General features: G+C 34.7%; 1 protein-coding gene across 1 annotated transcript in view; it reads right to left on the bottom strand.

Annotated features, from left to right (window-relative positions):
- LHFPL3 (LHFPL tetraspan subfamily member 3) overlaps positions 1-20,666 on the bottom strand; it is a 705,585-nt gene that overhangs the window by 518,471 nt on the left and 166,448 nt on the right. The gene's annotated exons all lie outside the window — the stretch shown is intronic.

Raw genomic sequence — 20,666 nt, forward strand, 5'->3', positions numbered from 1 at the left:
GACTAACAGTAAATACAAAAGGGTGCTGTGACCTTGTAAGAATAATAAAGAAGGCTCAAGCCCAGAATGACATGAGGTTTGTAATAAATACTAAGGACAACAAAAAGGGAGTTTGTGGTAGCAAAGAACTGGAGACAAAGTAAGTGCCTATCAACAGGGGAAATGGCTAAATAAATTATGTGAAATGAACATAATGGAAATTTAATTGTACCGTAGGAAATTATGACTATGAGAATTTAAGAAAAACATCGGAAGTTGCATATTAGCTAATACCAAGTGAAATAAGCAGAATCAGGTGTGTGTCTGCGTGTCTGTGTGTCTGTGTGCATGTCAAATCAATGACTACCACAATGTACCCCAAATCACAAAAGAACACAATAAAATTAAATTGGGCTCAGGGAGATGAATGCCCAAGGAGATCCTGGAAGTAGCCATTTGGGGGCAGTTGTGGTACACTTGGTACAAGTCAGGAGACTGTGCTGTCTGTGGGAAGTAAGCACACCTCCCCAAATTCAGATATTAGCACCCTGCGGCAAAGTCCCATTTGCCATGTCTTATTTATGGTTCTGTCTACAAATATATGAAAAGGGATCATCTGATTTTTTTTTTATTAATTTGCTTGGAGCTCTCTTGTGAGGGGTAACCCATTATTTGCAGGACCAAGACAATCTACCTTTTTATGACTAATTGCCAGAAAGTTTTTGTTTATATAAAACCCAAATCTGCCTCCTTGCAACTTCCACCAATGATAAAGTTTTTTATGATCACCAAAAAAATGGAATAAATAAAAATTGAGTTGGTTAGGCAAACTTAAATTTTCTTAGACAACTAGAAACAAATAATTAAAAGCTCATCCTGGAAGAAAGGCTCTAGAAGAAGACAGCAGGGATCTCTCCAAGGCCAAGTTCTGACTATCACATTTATCAAGAACTTAGATGACTATATATGTCACATTAAACTTGTATATAATAAGAACTTAGAAGGATAGCTAATACAATGAATTATAGAAAAGAGATTCACAAAGAGCACAATATGATGGAATGCCCAACAACTAAATAAGGAAAAAAGATTCAGCTGTAGTTTCTATTAGTTTGACTTTAAGAAGGACCTGCGTTAATGGAGAGGCTTACTTTGAGAAGACTGAAGACTAAAAATGATATCTCTTGCACATGGGTAACTACATTATATTTATTCTCCTTAACAATCTCTTGCTTCCTCCATCAGAATATAAATTCTTTGCAAATAGAAATTATTTCTTTTCTTGTATATGTCTATCTAGATGATTAAGAAATATTTGTGGATTGATGGTATCTGGAAGAAGTATTTATGTACCTGATAAGTGACATATATATATATACATATATGTATATATGTATATATACATATATGTATATATATATACATATATACATATATGTATGTATATATATATATATATATATATATATATATATATATATATATATATATATATATATATATATAGTTTTTAAAAATATAGTAGTTCCTCCCTGTGCTTGGGGAGGTTAGATGGGGGTATGTGTGGAACTTTTAAAGAGACTTCAAATCAACCTTGTGGCACAAGGAAATTGAGTAGAGAAAAAAAAGTGATTATTCATTCTCATTCAAACAAGTAATTGAAAAACCATGGACTGGGGTATTCCAGATTATTAAAATCAAGTGACTTCATAAAAGGACTGGAAATATGGGAGTGGTTGAATAGGAAGGTAATGGTATTTGCTGAAGGTTGAAATTAGTGACAATGCAGTTTGAAATTAGCTAGAGATTTCACATAGATTGAACCCTACATTCTCACCCAGGTTCAAATCCTAATCACTGTCCCTATTCTATCCCAACATCCTTCAAATGAACCTTCCCTGAACTTTTCCCTGAAAAAAGTGAGCTCTAGAGCACAAGCTTAGACATTAGATTCTGGGGGCAGAGACAAGATGGCAGAGTAACAACATAGACTTTCTAGAGTGCTTCCGCCAAGCCCAGCTAAATATCTGAAAAAATGGCTCTAAACAACTTCTGGAGCTGCAGAACCCACAGAATGATGAAATGAAGCAAATCTCCAGTCCAAGACAGCCTAGAAGGTCTCTGGAAAGTGTCTATCGTGCCATGCTGGGAGCACAGTGCAGTCCAGTGTGGGTGTGTCAGGACCACAGACAGGACCTGAGCAGGCCTTGGAGGCACCGAATCTTTCACATCTGTGGTGGTTTCCAGACTTGAGGACCCCAAAACACTAAGGACAAATTGAAAGGTCAGTAGAAAAAGGCTGTGGAACTAGTGCAGTCTGGCCCCAGCCTTAGGGTAGAAAAGGCAGGGGAACCCAGGACCAGCCATAGCAGCCACAAGGGCAGCTGCAGGCACTGTTTCTGGAGCTCTAGATTCATAGACTGTGGGGGGATTGAGCAGCTGAGAGTACACCCCCCCCCCCCCCCCCATTCCCACTGGAAACAGAGAGCTACCGTGACAAAGAGCTCAAAAGTCAAGTAAAATGGCTGGGAAAATAAGCAAAAATGGGAAAAAGAATCAGACTATAGAATCTTACTATGGTGAAAATGAAGATCAAAGCATGCAAACAGAAGAAAATAAAGTCAAAGTTCCTCCATCTAAAGCCTCCAAGAAAAATATGAATTGGTCTCAGGCCATGGAAGAGCTCAAAAAGAATTTTGAAAATCAAGTAAGAGAAGTAGAGCAAAAATCAGTAAGAGAAATGAGAGTGATGCAAGAAAATTATGAGAAACAGGTCCACTGCTTGCTAAAGGAGACTCCAAAAAAATGCTGAAGAATATAACACTTTATAAAATAGACTAACACAAATGGCAAAAGAAATCCAAAAAGCGAATGAGGAGAAGAATGCCCTAAAAAGCAGAACTGGCCAGATGGAAAAGGAGATCTAAAAGCTCATTGAAGATAATAATTTCTTAAAGATTAGAATGGAGCAGATGGAAGCTAATGATTTTATGAAAAATCAAGAAACTATAAAACAAAGCCAAAGGAATGAAAAAACTGCAGACAATGTGAAATATCTCAATGGAAAAACAACTGACTTGGAAAACAGATCCAGGAGAGACAATTTAAAAATTATGGGACTACCTGAAAGCCATAACAAAAAAAAAAAAGCCTAGACATCATCTTTCATGAAATTATCAAGGAAAATTGTCCTAATATTCTAGAACCAGAGGGTAAAATAAATATTGAAAGAATCCATCAATTGCCTCAGGAAAGATATCCCAAAAGAAAAACTCCTACAAATATTGCAGCCAAATTCCAGAGTTCCAAGGTCAAGAAGAAAATATTGCAAGTAGTCAGAAAGAAACAATTTGAGTTTGTGGAAATACAATCAGGATAACACAAGATCTAGCAGCTTCTACATTAAGGGACTGCAGGTCTTGGAATATGATATAGCAGAAGTCAAAGGAGCTAGGATTAAAACCAAGAATCATCTACCTAGCAAAACTAAGTATAATACTTCAGGGGAAAAAAATGTTCATTCAATGAAATAGAGAATTTTCAAGTATTCTTGATGAAAAGACCAGAGTTGAATAGAGAATCTGACTTTGAAACACAAGAATCAAAGGAAGCATGAAAAGGTAAGCAGGAAAGAGAAATCATAAGGGACTTAATAAAGTTGAACTGTTTAGATTCCTACATGGAAAGATCATATTTGTAACTTATGGGACTTTTCTCAGTATTTGGGTAGCTGGAGGGATTATATACATTTAGACAGAGGCCATAGGGTGATTTAAATAGGAAGGGATAATATCTAAAAAAATAAAATTAAGGGGTGAGAGAGGAATATATTGGGAGGAGAAAGGGAGAAATGAAATGGGGCAAATTATCTCTCATAAAAGAGGCAAGAAAAAGCTTTTTCAATGGAGGGGGAAAAGGGGGAGGTGAGAGGGAAAAAGTGAAGCTTACTCTCATCACATTTGGCTTAAGGAGGGAATAACATGCATACTCCATTTGGTATGAAAATCTATCTTACATACAGGAAAGTAGGGGAGAAGGAGATAAGTGGGGTATGAGAAGGTATGATAGAAAAGAGGGCAAATGGGAGGAGGGGGTAGTTAGAAGTAAATGCTTTTGGGGAGGGACAAGATCAAAAGAGAGAATAGAATAAATGAGGGGGTAGGATAGGATGGAGGGAAATATAGTTAGTCTTTCACAACATGACTTTTATGGAAGTATTTTGCATAACTATACATTTATAACCTATATTTAATTGCTTGCCTTCTCACTGGGGATGGACTAGGAGGGAGTAAGGGAGAGAAGTTGGAACTCCAAGTTTAAAAAAACAAATGTTAAAAATTGTTTTTACATGCAACTGAGAAATAAGAAATGTAGGTAATTTGGTATAGAAATCTATCTTGCCCTACAAAAAAATAGAGGAAATGGGGATAAGGGTAGGGAGGGGTATGACAGAAGGGAGGGCAGATTGGGGGAAGGGGTAATCAGAATGCATGGTGTCTTAGGGTGTGGGGAGGGGAGAGATGGGGAGAAAATTTGGAACTCAAAATCTTGTGGAAATGAATGTGGAAAGCTAGAAATAAATAATTTTTTTTTTAAAAAGAAATTAAATCCTAGATCTATCCCTTCCTACTTGTATGTCAGCATGGTAGAATGACTAGAGTGCCTGAGCTAGAGTCAGGAAGACCTGGATTCAAGTACTTCTTCAAGTATCTACTTACTGTATGACATTAACAAATTACTCTTTCTCTCTGGCCTTCAGTTTCCTCACTTATGAAATGATGGAGCTGGAGCTGATGACTTCTTAGGTTCCTTCCAGCTCAAACTATGATTTAGGGCAAATTTAGGGCCCAGACACTGGTCTTCAGTTCCTCATTTGTAAAATGAAGGGATTGGAGCAGATAACTGAAAGACCTTTCTAATTCTTCACCAAAGATCCCACGATGTATGACTGTTCCCTGGTAATTCCCTTTTCTTCATAACATGACATTTATCATGTAATCCTTTGTGTTGTAATTATTCCTATAGATATTTTCTTCTCTTGCTAGAGTGTAAATTAGAAGGCATACACTCAATCTTTATATTATTGTAGCATCCAATATAGTGTCTTGAACACAAAGGAAAACAAAAAACAACATAACCTTTAGAATATTTCAAGAACATGCCATTTGTGGGATCAATCACTGGTTGTTTATTCCTTAGGCTTGTAGAGGACTGACTTTTTGTATACAGGCAGGTTTTCAATGACTATTTGTTGAATGATGGATGAATGGATGAATTACTGTGAAAGAATTTTTAAAAAGTGTCAAAGGAGGAATATATAATAAAAAGTTTGTTAAAAGTTTTTACAAATATAAGGTTGAGTTTGCAGTTTGGAATCAGGGTCCTAAATGGAAACCCTTGAATATAAAGAGTTGTTACTTTATCTAGTAGCCACTAAAAGCTTATAAGCATAGGAATGATCTGAACTAAGTGGTCATTTAAGAAAATTAATCTGACAGGAAAATTAATCTGACAGTAAGTAATATGCCATATATATTGATGGAAAGACACAGACTGGAAACATAAACAGTGACATTACTATTTAAAAAGTCCAGGTATCAGTACTTAAGGGTTTTAACTAAGATAGCAGTACTGCAAATAGAAAGCAGATGATGGATGTTTCAGGCTGTACATGATATGTTAAGGTACATTAACCAGTACAGAAGAACAGGTAATGGTGAGAATTCATTGCAGTACAGGGACAAGGTGATCCAGTAAAGTGCTCTAATAAATACTATGAATATATATATATGTATGTATATATATGCACACATATGTAAGTATACATAATTTATGTGTTTGTATTTACATGTGATATGTATTGTGTATATGTATGCGTATACATACATGTATATATCTATGTGTATGTGTGTGTGTATATACATGAAAGCAACCTCATCATCATCTTCATTACAGTTATTACAATTGACATTATACAGGGTATTACTAAAGTCTTAGTGCCATTTTAACTTATTAAAGTTTATTCATACTAGAGGGACCAGTCATATCAACTGATATAAAAAACTTTTAGATACCAGAAATTGAAAAAGTGTTAGGTATTTCTATTTCATTACTTGTTCTGTATTTTTCTTATCAATATTTCTTCTAAAGACTTTTCAAATGAAGGAATTAAAGCAAGTGGATTTATATGTAACAACATGTTAAATGCTAAGTAAGATGTGTTAAATGATATATATATGCTTAAGCATTTTATATGTTGGTTGTAAATAAGAAGAAATAATCCTACATGAATTTCTACTGGGCTTTTTTTTGGTCCATAGTAGTCTTTTCTTCTTACATTAGAAATCATCAAATGTTTATGAAACCAGGTGAATAATGTATTTATAAAGAAAAGCAAAATTTTATTTTTACATGTAATTTCTAGTACATAACTTTTTATTTTTATGGCTTTTTGGATTTTCAGAATTAATAGTTTGGTGGTCATAATTATCTATCTTTTTTTCTATTCTTACCAATAAAATGTCTGAGAAATGAACACATTTTAGAACTAATGAGAAATATCTCATCTATTCATCCAATGGTGAACTTTTAGATAGTGAATTCAATGATGTAAATGCTTCAATTGCAATGCATGAGGCAGAAAACGAATATTCCTTATCTGATTCTCCTGATAGAGTCCATCAGTGAAGTTCCTTCTACAACTGACAATCTAAAAGGTAATGAGAAATGTGATTCTCATTGAAATCAAATTTGCAACAAAAGAAATGAAGAGCCACATTGCCTCGGAGCTAAAGATGGTTGTTCTTGGGAAAGGGATTCTTTTCAAGCAGTGTGAGGAAACTTGCAAGAGCCACACATTATTACACTTTGATCTGGCTCTACTGCATATTCTATAACCCATGTCATTGAGAAAAATCATTTCTTTTTTTAAAATTTTATTTAGTGAGCAAGAATTTAGAAACACTCAGAAATCTACAAATGTTGAAGACTAGTAACAGATAATGCTAACTGGTCCGTTATATTAGATAAATTAGAAAAAGTTTATTAGACTTATTGATCTTATGGTCTTATTATGCATTATCAATGGAAGAAACACACCCATAAAAAGGACATGGACACTCAGTAAAAACTACACTACATAATCAATTCCTAGATATAATGAAATACACCTTCACTTTGCCCTAAAAACTGAAAGGAAGTCAAATTCATCTCAGGACAGATTCTGTCTAGCATCTTCACTACAGAATCCACTTAATGAATGGGCCTATCTCCAGTCATCCTGATTTATGTCTTGAGATGGCTCCAGAGGAGAAAGTAAGGCTGGTGACTTTGCACAGCCCTCCCTCCCTTAAATCCAATTCACTCACAAGTCATGGCATCACCTTCCTGATGCCAAGGTACTCTTTGAGAATGCAAGACAAACAGCAACATCTCTTAGTGAAAACTTCCAGAAGTATTTATTCCTTATGTATATGTAGATGTTAATGCATATATGTATATGTATACATGTGTATTTATATACATGTATATGTACATATATGTACACGTGTGTATGTGTGTGTATACATGGGCGCAATGGTCAATTGTTATTTTGTAAAGCACACTGTAAATTTACTTAACCAACATACATCAATCAAGCCAAACAAATTTGGTCTGAAATTTGGTTTGATCGTCAAGAGCCACTGAAAACAAATAAGTATTTCAAATGACACCCTTACTTGGGAAAAGACAATACTCAAAGGAACAATACCAGTGTACCTACAGATATGAAGTTTATGAAATCACTGTTTGACAAAGGCTGTAATTTAACCTGTGGCAATGACTTGTCATCCCTTAATCTTTCCCTAGAACTTTCAGAGGAAAGCTGCAGCATCATTGTGGCAATTCTTCAGAACTATAGATAACTAAGAATGGATTGAAAACAATAAGAAATTTGAATTGCTGCACTGTATTAGTAGTGGAGAAATAATAGACTGAATAATACATTGATATAATAATACATCAAATATTTCTGACAAGCCAAAGGACTCTGATTAAAAATCAACTCAAGATAATTACAGGGAAGGTGAGAAAACAATTTGGGAAAAGGTTGCTTACGCTTCTGAATCAGTAATTATTCTTAAAAATATTTTACACTGCCCTGGAAGTCATGAGCTAGATATGCTTCACTTGCATGAAGATAGCAAATGACAAAAAGCATGTCATTATCAATGAATTATTTTTAAAAAGTAAGCTCCTGGTGTCAGTATGCATTTAGCCCTTTGACTCACATTTAAGGGGAGCTATATCTATACACAATATGTTAACTTATATTCATACCTTGATTATGTTTGGTGGGCTAATGAGCTTTATCAAGTGGAGGTTAAATTACACTAAATATTTTTGGTAAGGCAGAATATTATAATACATATTTAAAGCTGTATATCCCAAAGGAATTCAACTATTGAACATTTTTTAGACCCCACACAGATTGTCAACCCACAAAAGCTTATCCTGGAGGATTGAAGATATAAGATATGTTTTTAAACATGGTGTGTATTATATTAAGAATTTGTGATTTTGTCACTGAAGCTGTTCCTTACACCTCTTTTTATTGTGCTTTTTTTCTGTAACTTAGTAGGAAGTTGACAGGTTCAGAAAAGTTAAGTAATCTGTCCACAATCATATAATTAGTAAGTGATAGAAGCAAGATTTGAACTCAGGTCTTCCTGCCTCCAAGTTCAGCATTCTACACTCTCTACCATAGTGCATGTGACAAAAGTAGAATTGGAGAAATTTTGGAGTAAAACTGTATCTGTATCAAAAATAGGAAAAAAGAACGAATTCATATGCTAAAATTCTCATACTTATTATATATGCCTATATCAACATAATGTCATTTATAATAATCAATAGAAAAATATAATTAGAATTAACATTTTTATTGGAAATTCTACTCACTTCACACAGTGCCAAGGTTCTATGAGAAATAATTTGAGAATTGTCCTTATGACGATATTTCAAATACTTGAAGGATTATTCTTTAGTTATTCAGAAAAACAAAGTATGCAGAATTCCACAGTCTTGAACCATTCCAGTAAACTGAGGTGCTTAGGCTAGTTAAATATTTGTTGGTGAAATTGAAGTCACCACTTGAGAGACAACAGAATAAGCTAACTGCTTGACAAACATATTTCTTCATAAATACTTAAATTATGCAGCATGGTATTTACCTAAATCAACTTCTTTTAAAAAAAATTCAAGCTAGACTTTATGAACATCTTGACATGATCGTTACTTTCCCTACTTCTCCTATGCCACAGAGAATAAATTACAGGTATAGACAGAAGTATAGTAACTCTCAAGTAGATTAAGGTGAGTTAAACAGTAATTTCTATTTGACCTACAACTAAGTTCCATGGTTTTCCTTCCCTGCCAATAAAAACAACAACAAAAAATGGCATTTACTATCATTACATTTGAATGCTTAAGCTTGATTATTTCTGAATTTAGACACATCTACTATTAACCACTGATAGATTTCTTCATCCTCAATACCAAATATCAATTATCCAGTTTGTGTATGGCATTATATTAAACCAAAATGAACAGCTCTGGGGCACTCTGTGCAAAGAAAAATGTCAGAATATATACCATAATTTGTTAATTTTTCAGACATAACCTTCTGATGAAATGACTAAAAAGAGCTTAAAGTAGCGATCCATGGAAAAAGGCAATCCTTTGCACAGCAATTAGGCATAAATGACAATTTTCAAGCTTCAGAATTATACATCCTTGAAATATTCTGAAAATATAGATGCCAGTTCTCAAGATTATTGCTATTTGTTTTACGGTTTTTATTGCTATTTGTCATTTGTTTTTCTATCTAGTTAAAATCCATTTTCCATTTCAGAGAAAAAAAAAAATCCTTTCAACCATTTCCCATTTATATGATGTAAGGGATCTTGATGATGCTTGCTCAAGACATTCCACTTCCTACTTTGATTTATCTTCAAAGTCTATCTCATATTCGGGAATAAACTCTTTCCTTTCTCTCTTTTCACCTTTCCCTTTTGGAATCCCTGGTTCCTTCAAGGTCTAGATGAAGTATAACCATCTACAAGAGGACTTTACTTATCTTCCCATTTTTCCTCATACCTCAACCCAATTATTTTGTAACTATGATCCATATATTCTCTATTTATCTGTGTGACTATATGTGTTTCTTTCCTGGAGACTATATGATTTTTTGAGGGCAAAATTTATTTTATTTCTATCTTATCTTTCCAGTACTTAGCACAGTGCTTGGCATGTAGTGGGTATAGAGCATAAATGTCTTGAATTTAAATGCTACTGCTTTAGAAGCATACTTTAACTGGCTGCCAGCAATATCACTCACTTTCTTCTTGATCCATATCAAATTTTACTCCCTAAGCTAGCAAAGATACCAGCTGTGAACCTCAAGGTTCCACTTCACATCCTAATAATTGGCAAAGATTACAAAATATGGGAACAGTTAATGTTGGGGGAGTTGTGTAAAGCTAGGCACATGAGGACCTTCTTGATGGAATTATGAATTGACATGATCGTTTTAGAAAGCAATGTGGAATTGTGCAAGCCAAGTGTCTAAAATATTCACATATTTTGATCCAGAGATTCCATTATATGCCACTTAGGTATACGACTTATACCATGAGGGAGCCACTGATAAGAAGAAAGTCCCCATATAAACCAAAATACTTATAGCAGAACTTTCTGTGATACCAAGAAATTGGAAACAAAGTAGATACCTGTTGATTGGGGAATGGTTAAACAAATTATAGTACATGAATGTAATGGAATATCACTGAATTGTAAGAGATGATGAATGTGATGAATACAAAAAGCATGGAAGAATTGATGCAGATTGAGACAAGAAGAGCCATATATATATTCAATTGTCACAATAATGTAAATGGAAAGAACAATCATACACACAAAATTTTAAGAACGAATGTTGCAATGTAAAGTACAAGCCTAGTTTTAAAAAAACGAGATTTGGGAAGCCATTTCCAACCCACTCCTTTGCAGAGGTAGGAGGTCCACAAGTGTTGCATGTATATATATTTTTAGACTTTTCAATGTATTTTTAATAAGTTATGTCTATTTACTGGTATTTTTCTTTTTTGTCCTTAAAATACAGTTTGTTATATGAAATGATTCTCAAAGGAGTTAAGGAAGAAAACTGGAGGAAACTACGGTGATACAGAACAAAAAGATACCAATAAAAACTTTTTAACAAAAGATGCCAACTGTGACTGGTAATATAATCTACATTCACCATTGTAAAAGATGTTCCATAATTTCTGATGGGTATAGAGCAAGAATGGCAAAATATCTGAACAGTAAAACCTCTTATTAATTAGGGTTCCTTAGGTCTCAGTTTTTTCATCTTTCCACCATAGAATAATTACATTTGCCTCTCCCACCTCACAGAATTACTGTGAAGATTAATGAGATAATATAGAAGAAAGCACTTTGAAAAGGAGACATGCTATACCAATGTAAAGCATGCTTAAGTCAACACTTCAGTGACAGGATTTCATTGGGTGTAGGTATTTCTTTCACTAATACATATCATAACCCATGTATAATACAGTAAGTAGGTAAGGCTTCAAGAATCAAAGTGTTTAGGTGATTTGCTCATGATCACAAAGTTAGATTCAAAAGTGTGATTTGAACCCAAAGCTTCCCGCTCCAAATCTAGCAGTCTATTGGTTATACAATGTATAACAATGTATTCTTTGTTTTATGAAATTTTTTTATTTTTAATCTAACAAATGCAAAAGGTACATATACATTTGTACATACAAATCAGGACAAAGGAAAGGTTTATATGAACAATAACTTTCTATTCCATAGCTTTCTCTGGCTCTCTGTCTTTGTCTCTCTCTATCTCTCTGTGTCTCTCTCTACACACACATACACACACACACACACACATAAACACACATATGGATATAAGTGTATATGTATACACATACATACCTATATAAATATATATACACACACATATCTCTGCATGTGTATATATGTACATACACACAAATGCATTCAACATTTTGCTTTCAAAACTCTCTTTCTTGTCTTTTATCTTCCTTTAAACTTGTTTCTTGTTTTATCAGAAGTTATGATTACATAGTTAAGATGTCCCCTTGGGCCTTTGCTTCTAAGATATTTTGTACAACTAATGTGGCCAAATTCATTTGACCTTTCATTTTATAACCCTCACCAATTATGGTATTCTCAAATCTATGAGAAGCTGGTAGATAAAGAGGCTTTTTTATTTGTTTGCTTCCTTTTCCCATAATCTCCTTTTCAAAGTGGCTCCTTTTGAAAAGTTTTATAAGCTAACGTACAGTGAAATGAACAGAACCAGGAGATCAGTTTACATGATGAACACAATAATGCAAAAGAAAACCACACTGGAAACTTCAGAACTCCTATCAACACATTGACCAGTCATTACTTCGGAGGACTGAGGAGAAAGTACAACTCCAACCTCTTAACATAGAAGGGCCTAGACATGGATAATGAGACATATCTTCAGAAATGACCAATATCTTGGTTTGTTTTTATTTTTTTAATTGTATTTGTTAGAAGTGAGAGCTTCTACTTTTTTTGAGAGGGGCTTTTGTGGTAGATTAGTGGTTACTGAGAGAAATGCTAAAAAGAAAAATTATCAACAAAATATTTAAAATACTCAGAAAACAGCCCCCCCAAAAGGAATTCTCAAAGGGACACAAACATGGCAATTTTGTCACTCATTTGTTAAATTACTATACATTTATTAAAATTAAATATTATATAACTGAAGTTTATGGCTTCATATACAAATCCTCTTTTTTATTTTCATATATTGAAATGTTTATGGTTCTTGCTGAACAAGGTTTCTTTTTATATGTATTCTTTTCAAAATGAAGCAATACACATGAAGGATTCTGCAAATCCTAAAGTACTGTCTCAATGTCAGCTATCAGACATGGAACTAGAAACTTCTCAAGTGAACAAGGCTTTTGAGGCTACTAAGCACTGCACATACCAAATACTCGATTTCCTTTTGTCACCATCAGCAAAGATTCTTGCATTATAAGGTGAGGTTCACTGGGATCAGGAGGTGAATTCATCCCATACAAACAAATGAAAAACTTCATTCTGAGAGAGAACAGTGGGAGCTAAAGCCATCTGTTTTCAGTTGTTGACTACTAAAATAAAAGTCTAGAAATTTTCCAGTAGCAATCAATTTCTTTGAGGACCTCACAGCATTCTATACAAAAAAAGGGATGGAAAATATATTATTTCCCATAATCCAGTAACAGCATCTAGTTAAAGAAAAGAAACAAATATAACTTCAGCTTTATTTCACTTTAATTCTCTGATAGAACTGGGCACACTGAGGGCATTTAACAAATGCCTTTTGAATGAATGAATATTCAGTATCCCAAAGTCTTTTACTTCTCAAAAAGCAAAAAGCATTAAGTATTTTATTTTATGTAATGGTTGTTCACATCTGTCTGAATTTCCCATCTGGCATCATTATAGTCTATGAGTGAATGTTGATCAGAGAAGAAAAACTGTGGGGAAAAATGGCTAGATATTATCATAAACAATGTTTTGCTACCTCTACTAAGAAAAGAACAAGAAGAAATGGGTTTAATTGACAGCCTAAGAGAATTTAGTTTAGACACAAGTAAGAATTTCTAGAGAGAAGAAATTCTTAGACATTTCAATGAGATTTTGAAGCAGGCCATGGAATTATCAAGATCATCACTGTGGCTAATACTAGCTGGTATAGTGTGAGGTAGGCAAGGGGCATAGTATTTCCTCTACTTTATAGATAGGAAAATCCTAAAAGTTTTCAAAAACAAGACAAATACTCATTATTTGAGAGTGGACAAAATATGCTTCTCTAGAAGATGTGGGATGGGCAAAAAGTGTTTTTCCTGGTATCTTTCTTATCCTGTAATTTGAAGATAGATGTCAAAAACTCGTAGCAATGAACCTGTCAAACTATCAAAGAGCATGTAAACTTACTTTACTTGGGGAATGCAAAATCTGTGTCTGCCTGTCCATCAAGGTGAATAGTGGGTACAGAGATGACATACAACCTTATAAATTTATTTCCTAAGGCAAGTAAATGCCAAGCAGGTGCTTTACTTCTCACACTACACTGTTTGGCTGATTCCTGGGCTATTAAAGATGATGAAGCCACTATATCATCTATTATATTCATCCATACATTATATATTGTCCATATGCCTTTGCTCACATGGTGCACTGAGATCATCCAAGAGCTCACATTTACCTAGTGTTCTAAGGTTTTCAAGATGCTTGCCATATAATACTCCTGTGAGGAACATAATGCCACTACAATTACCCTCTTCTACAAATGGGGAAACTATATTAGGGTTAGAGACATTAAGTAATTTGTCCTCTTGTAGCATGGTAGTCACATTTCAAGTGTTAATTAATGTTGACTTGGAAAAGGCAAGTAGTGGAGGTAGCTAGAGGGGGAAGAAAAGGGAAGAGATGGACCTGGGCTTATGAGTAAATTTTGTGATGGGAAATATCTATTCAGTAACCGGTAGTTTGGAAGCTAATTTTATTAGAGATCTAAATAAGAAATAATGGTAGGAATAGATAGAACACTAAGCAGTCAAACTGGGAAAAATTTGTAGAAGCAAAATCTTTATTGTCATTAAAGGAAAAGTTTAGTGAGACCAATAATGAATTGTGCAGACAAAAAAGGGATATGAGAGCTATCGTTGAGAGAAGCTTTTTGTTTCCCCTACAGTGCCCAAGTAACTGAGCTCACAACTGTGAAGATATATTAGTAGGGTTTACATTTTGGAGAATATGTTGGTATAATTCCGAGTCATTTTTCTGAAAACAGTACATTTCACTGACTTGTTCAAAAAGGACCGAAAACTAAGCTACTCTCATGAAAATGGGGACTGTTTGGAATCAGGATCTCTTTTATTAGTATCATTAAAGTCTGTTATTGATCTCCTGAAGGTGCTAATGTAAGCGATCCTTGGAGTATAAGGGTAAATTTTATTCTGATCAAGTTCTGGGTTCAATCAGAGACTAGCCAGCAGCATTTTAAATGAAATAGCATTGGAGGCAGCATTTCAGTGAAGCAATTCCAAATAAGGCTAGATTTCCAACCCATCAGCTTCTCTTTGAAGCACCCATCCCCCAGCATCTTAAAAATATCCTAAAACTCATCAGTGGCGTAATGTTGACATATTGTTTTTCTCAGTCTAAATGACTGAAATATTATAACATATTTACTAACCTAAGGGAATAAGAACTCTATGTTAATCTAAAACATTTGATTAAAGCATTAAAGTCCCAAATTTATAGCATTTTATTTCTCAATCATACTATCTACACACTCATTAATATAATTCAATTTCATCATATGAACCCAAATGGAAAATATTAAGTGTAAGATTGCATTATACAGCTTACTGGTCCTATTAATTAAAACAGAAATACTTTGTCTTTCCATAATGTCTTTTATCTGAGACTCCCTAAGGAATCCATAAAACAGGAATAGATTGTGCTTCGCTCCATTTCATCAAGAGGTGAGTAAATACTGCCACTCCCATTCCAAAAGTGGATAAAATGATGGTGATGCTTATCATGATCAAAGAGCATTATTAAGAATCCTGGATATGCTGACATGCTGTCCCATTCACAGTTAACTACAGATTTAATCTCAGTACTATAGGACCTCATGGTGTAAGAAAACATTTTTACCCAGATTGGGAAAGTACTGCCTCTTTCCAGTCTTATTCTCTGTCCCCCACAGAATCAGAGATTTAGAGCCAGAAGGGGCTTTAGAGTCTATGTAGTCAACCCTCCTCATTTTACATAAGAGGAACCTAAGACCCAGGGAGATAAACTGATTGGTCCAGGGTTACACTGCTAGTAAATATCTAAGGTAGGATCTGAAACTAAGTCTTGTTAACTCCAAGCTCAACGAGCCAATCACTATGCCATGCTGTCTCAAGGTAGGGATTCGAAATGACAATATCACATATGTGCCTATTGGCCATCTTGAGTCCAACTCGGGACCCACTTCTGAATACCTTCTAGCCTTACTCATAAGCCTAATTTGTGTCTCCCTCAGGGTCTAGCACAAAACTCTGCAGGTTTTTATTGCTTTCTAATTAGTTTTTTTTCAGTCAAGTCTGACTCTCCATGACTCATTTGGGGTATTCTTTGCAAAGATACTGAAGTGGTTTCTCATTTCCTTCCCCAGCTCATTTTCCAGATGAGGAAACTGAGGCAAACAGGGTTAAGTGACTTGCCCAGGGTCACACAGCTAGGAAATGTCTGAGGCCAAATTTGAACTCATAATGATGAATCTCAAACCAAACTAAAACTGGAAACACAGTGGATTATACCTGTGTCCTCTAAATCAATGTTCAGAAAGAAGTATATATTCCTAAAACAGCAGAGAAGAGACTAACTAGTGATGGGTTCACAAGTTCAGTTCCTCAACAGACAGAAGACATAAACATGAGCTTCCTAATGTCTTGGTGAAGAGAAACTGGAAATTATTTAGGTTAGAGAAGCAACATAGGAAAGTTTTTCATGCTGGGCTTGTAAGCTGTAGCTGAAACTCTAGGTGACAGGAGAAGAGGCTCCCTGAAGCATGAGTACAGATGCAGGATATGGGTTTCTACTCATAATCAATATGGCTGCACATGAAGTCTCCTCTGTTGCTGAATGGAGATTGGTAATGGGTATGACAGCCCCAAATTGCCGTCAAAGAGAAAATTCAAATGATAAATGCTCACAAACCACATTTAAATGGCATTTAACAATTACAATATGTCCAAATTGATTTGTGATTAGATTAAATTAGATTATTAGATGGTTAGGTCCTTGAGGGCAAGAACTGTCTTTTGTCTTTTTTTGTATCCCTAATGCTAAGCACCACATAGTAGGTGCTTAATAAATGTTTATTGATTTAATTAGTAGTGCAATGTAAAACCTATACTAGGGGAGGTATAGATAAACTCTTTTATCATAAAGGGGATTATGGCAGGGCTGGAATTTGAATAAATTGCTTGAATGGAAAAGATTGGGAAAAGTTGTGAATAAGTCAGGGCATTTAAATTCTTCAACACTTCAAGAATCTGTGAGTTCATCATTATGAATCACATTCCACCAACAAAAATCACAACTCCTTTCTAACTCAATAGGACTGTCCTGAGTTGTTATGGTTGAAAAAATTATCACAATCTAGACAACCTAGTAATTAACTCTTCTAAACTTGAATCAGTTGTCAGACAACAGAATTATAGCCCACTGCCTGGCATATACTTTAATCCTTACTAACTTAGTAGTACCTGATAGAGCTTAACTTTGCAGGTATAACCTCTAATAATGCACTCTACACACAGTGCATTATAATGGTAAGACTTTAGTTGAAGAGCTTGAAATAAAGCAAATCAAAGAAATAAGTGGAAAGGAAAATGTTCTTATCAGTTCAGGATACTATCTAATAAGAGTTAGTATTTATATAATGATATAAGGTTTACAAAGTATTTTATAAATACTATCTCATTTTATTCTCACAAAACCCTGGGAAACATGCATATTTATTATCCTCATTTTTCAAATGGAGAAAATAAGGCCAAATGAGGTTAAGTGACTCATACAACTAGTATTCATTAAGTATAGTATCCATACCCGCTGTCCATAAGCCATCTAGATGCCTAAAAGACAAGGGCACTTAGAGGTGCAGGTTCTGACAGGTGAGAGGTTGCATTAGTCTCAGTCACTGATGACCAGGATCCAGTAAGGAAACTGAGTTAGGGATGGAATGCGAGATATAAGGGACACTAAGGAAAAAAGGAGTAAAGTTTGCTCATCAACTGTAGAAAGTAAATAATGGAAACAAATAAAGATTACTAAAAGATTTTTTTTGCCCATCTTGACATTGTGTTCTCTTATGGGGAAGGGGCAGGTCAAAGAAGACAAGAAACTCTGTTAAGGGCTAAGCTCTCATAAATGCTTTAGAGTAGTCTTATATGCCAACTGCTACATGGAAAGAGTACTTCCCACTGGATCTATCCAGAACTGAGTAATGGAAAGGTTCACCACTTCCCAGAATTAAGAAAACAAGTAACAATCAACCTTAATTCTTGTGTTTATCCCTTTCCTCAAATTCAATATTATTTCATAAAGAAGGCTTTAAAAAAGGATCCTTTAAAGAAAAAAAGCAAAAACTATCTGAAGCTATTTTCACCAAAGATGCTTCTGAAAATAAAGAGAAGACAACTAATCAATTTTCCAGCTCTCTGAATATTCCAAGGAAAATCAGTTTCTTAAATACCTTTCCTCCATTCCTTCTGAAATTATATAAGAATATAAAATCATGAACTTTGGTTTAGGAGATATAAAGTTGTAACTGGAACCAGGAAAACTTGGCTTTGGAACCCACTTTCCCACTTACCAGCGCTGTGTAACCCTGAGTAAATCACTTAACACCTCTTAACCTCAGTTTCATCATCTGTATGATAGCACTTACTACACTTAGCTGTTGGAAGGATCAGATGAGTAATAGATATAACATGCTTTGTAAATCATCATCATCATCACTATCATCGTCATCATCGTCGTCATCATCATCATCATCATCATCGTATCAGATTCCCACTTTTCATATATCACTTTTTTTTCCTGGTTTAGACATTCAAAGAAGGGGAATAGAATTGAGGAAAATGCTATTTTCTTTACCCTCTTTTTTCTATTACTGCTATTACTGTAATTGACACTCTGTGGGAACTGTTGGGTCAGAGTTGTATAGTGAAGCCAAAATTAGTTTTATAACTAGAATGACAAATAAGTTAACATTTTGAAAGTTAAGAAAAAATGCTACCCTGACTCATGATGAAAAAGGCTATCCACCTCCAGAGAAAGAACTGAAGAAGTCTGAATGTGGATTGAAGTATACTTAAAAAAAAAACAAAAAACTTTCCTTACTTTCCTTTTTTTTTTTCCTTCTGGTCTGTGTTTTCTTTCATAACATGACTAATGTGAAAATACGGTTTACATGACTGCACATGAATAAACTATATCAAGTTGTTTGCCTTGTCAATAAGGGGGAAGGGAAAAAAGGAAGAGAGAATTTGGAACGTAAAAATTGAAAAAAGTATGTTAATTTTTTCACATATAATTGGAGAAAAATAAAATATTTTAAAAAGGAAAAAAAAATGTTACCCTGCATGAATCAACTGCCAATGAAAATTTTCCAATGTGGCTTCAAATATCCCTGCTAATGATCTTCCATGGAATTCCAGAAAATCTGGAATAAATATTTAATATTTCTTATGAAGGAAATGGGTACATGAATTTCACTATTCATCAAGTTGGTTTAGAGGCATAGCAACTCTGAATCATGGAGATTCACAGTAACTAAAATGGTGTGAGCCACACATGAGGAAAAATCTATGTAGAAGTTGACTTGGCTCTTCCAGTCAAATAGCCAAGAGTTCTTACCTAAGTGAGCAGGTTTACCCCAATTTAGCAACTTATAAGAAGGAATTTTACAATTAAATAATTTTAAATGAAGCAAAAGGAAAAAAGAAAAATGATTTTTAACTGACATTGACCATAAGTCCTTCTTACTTTGGCAGTTAAGTGGCACAGTAGATAGAGCACTGGCCCTGGAGTCAAGAGGACTGAGCCTCAAATACAGAGTCAGACACTTAAGAGCTGGGTGACCTTAAGCAAGTTACTTAACCTTGTTTGCCTCAGTTTGTCATCCACAAAATGAGCTGTGGAAGTAAATGGCACACCACACCATTATCTTTGCCAAGAAAGCCCCAAATGGGGTCATGAAGAGTCAGACATGACTGAAAAATGACTAAATGACAAAACATTATTATGGAAGATTCTCAGAGTAATTATCTCTCCACAATACTAAATCCTGCTCAAAATTGTATGTAGTGGAGGTGTTTCCATCTAACATTTCCATGAAAGAAACATGAAAAAGAGATGAAGGGATCTTCCTGGGTTTACAGTACAATACCAACAGAAAATGCTGGGTACGCTCTTCTGGACACAGAAAAGAGGCCTGCTAACACTGCCCCTGGGTGACAGTTTTTCCATGTCCAAACTGTTGAGAAATGACAGTATTTCCAAATAATCTACATCAGCCAATCCAGAAATCAATCAGACAGCCATGAAGCAGCTAACTATCATTTTTTATTTTTACTCTGCTAACTCGGGGCCAGATCAAACCATTGCGATGTCCAACGGGCAGAGGTTTGATGTGTGCTTGTTAATCGCCAATCTCCTGTGGGTTAAATGAAACTGCAACTGAGTGAATCAAAGCCCTCTTCCTCTGGAAATATCTCAGTGGTTAAAAGGCAAGAAAAGTCTGTCAAATCCTACTTTGGGGAATTTGATATTCTCCATGGAAATACGCTCTAGGCTGAAACATGCTTATACACACTCATCCTTTGAGCAATCCTCTTATTCTCTGCCCCAATTCAGTTTTTTTAAAATAACATAGCCATTTCCACTTGCACATTTTCCCCTACACTTTGTTCCTTAAAACATCAGGACTTAATTCCATGGCAATCTGAGATTAATCTACAATTGCTTAAAATATGCTAAAAAGACAATGTAGTAGAATAGAAAGA

This window comes from Notamacropus eugenii, chromosome 3 (assembly GCF_028372415.1).
Source record: "Notamacropus eugenii isolate mMacEug1 chromosome 3, mMacEug1.pri_v2, whole genome shotgun sequence".
NCBI classification, from domain to species: Eukaryota; Metazoa; Chordata; class Mammalia; order Diprotodontia; family Macropodidae; genus Notamacropus; species Notamacropus eugenii.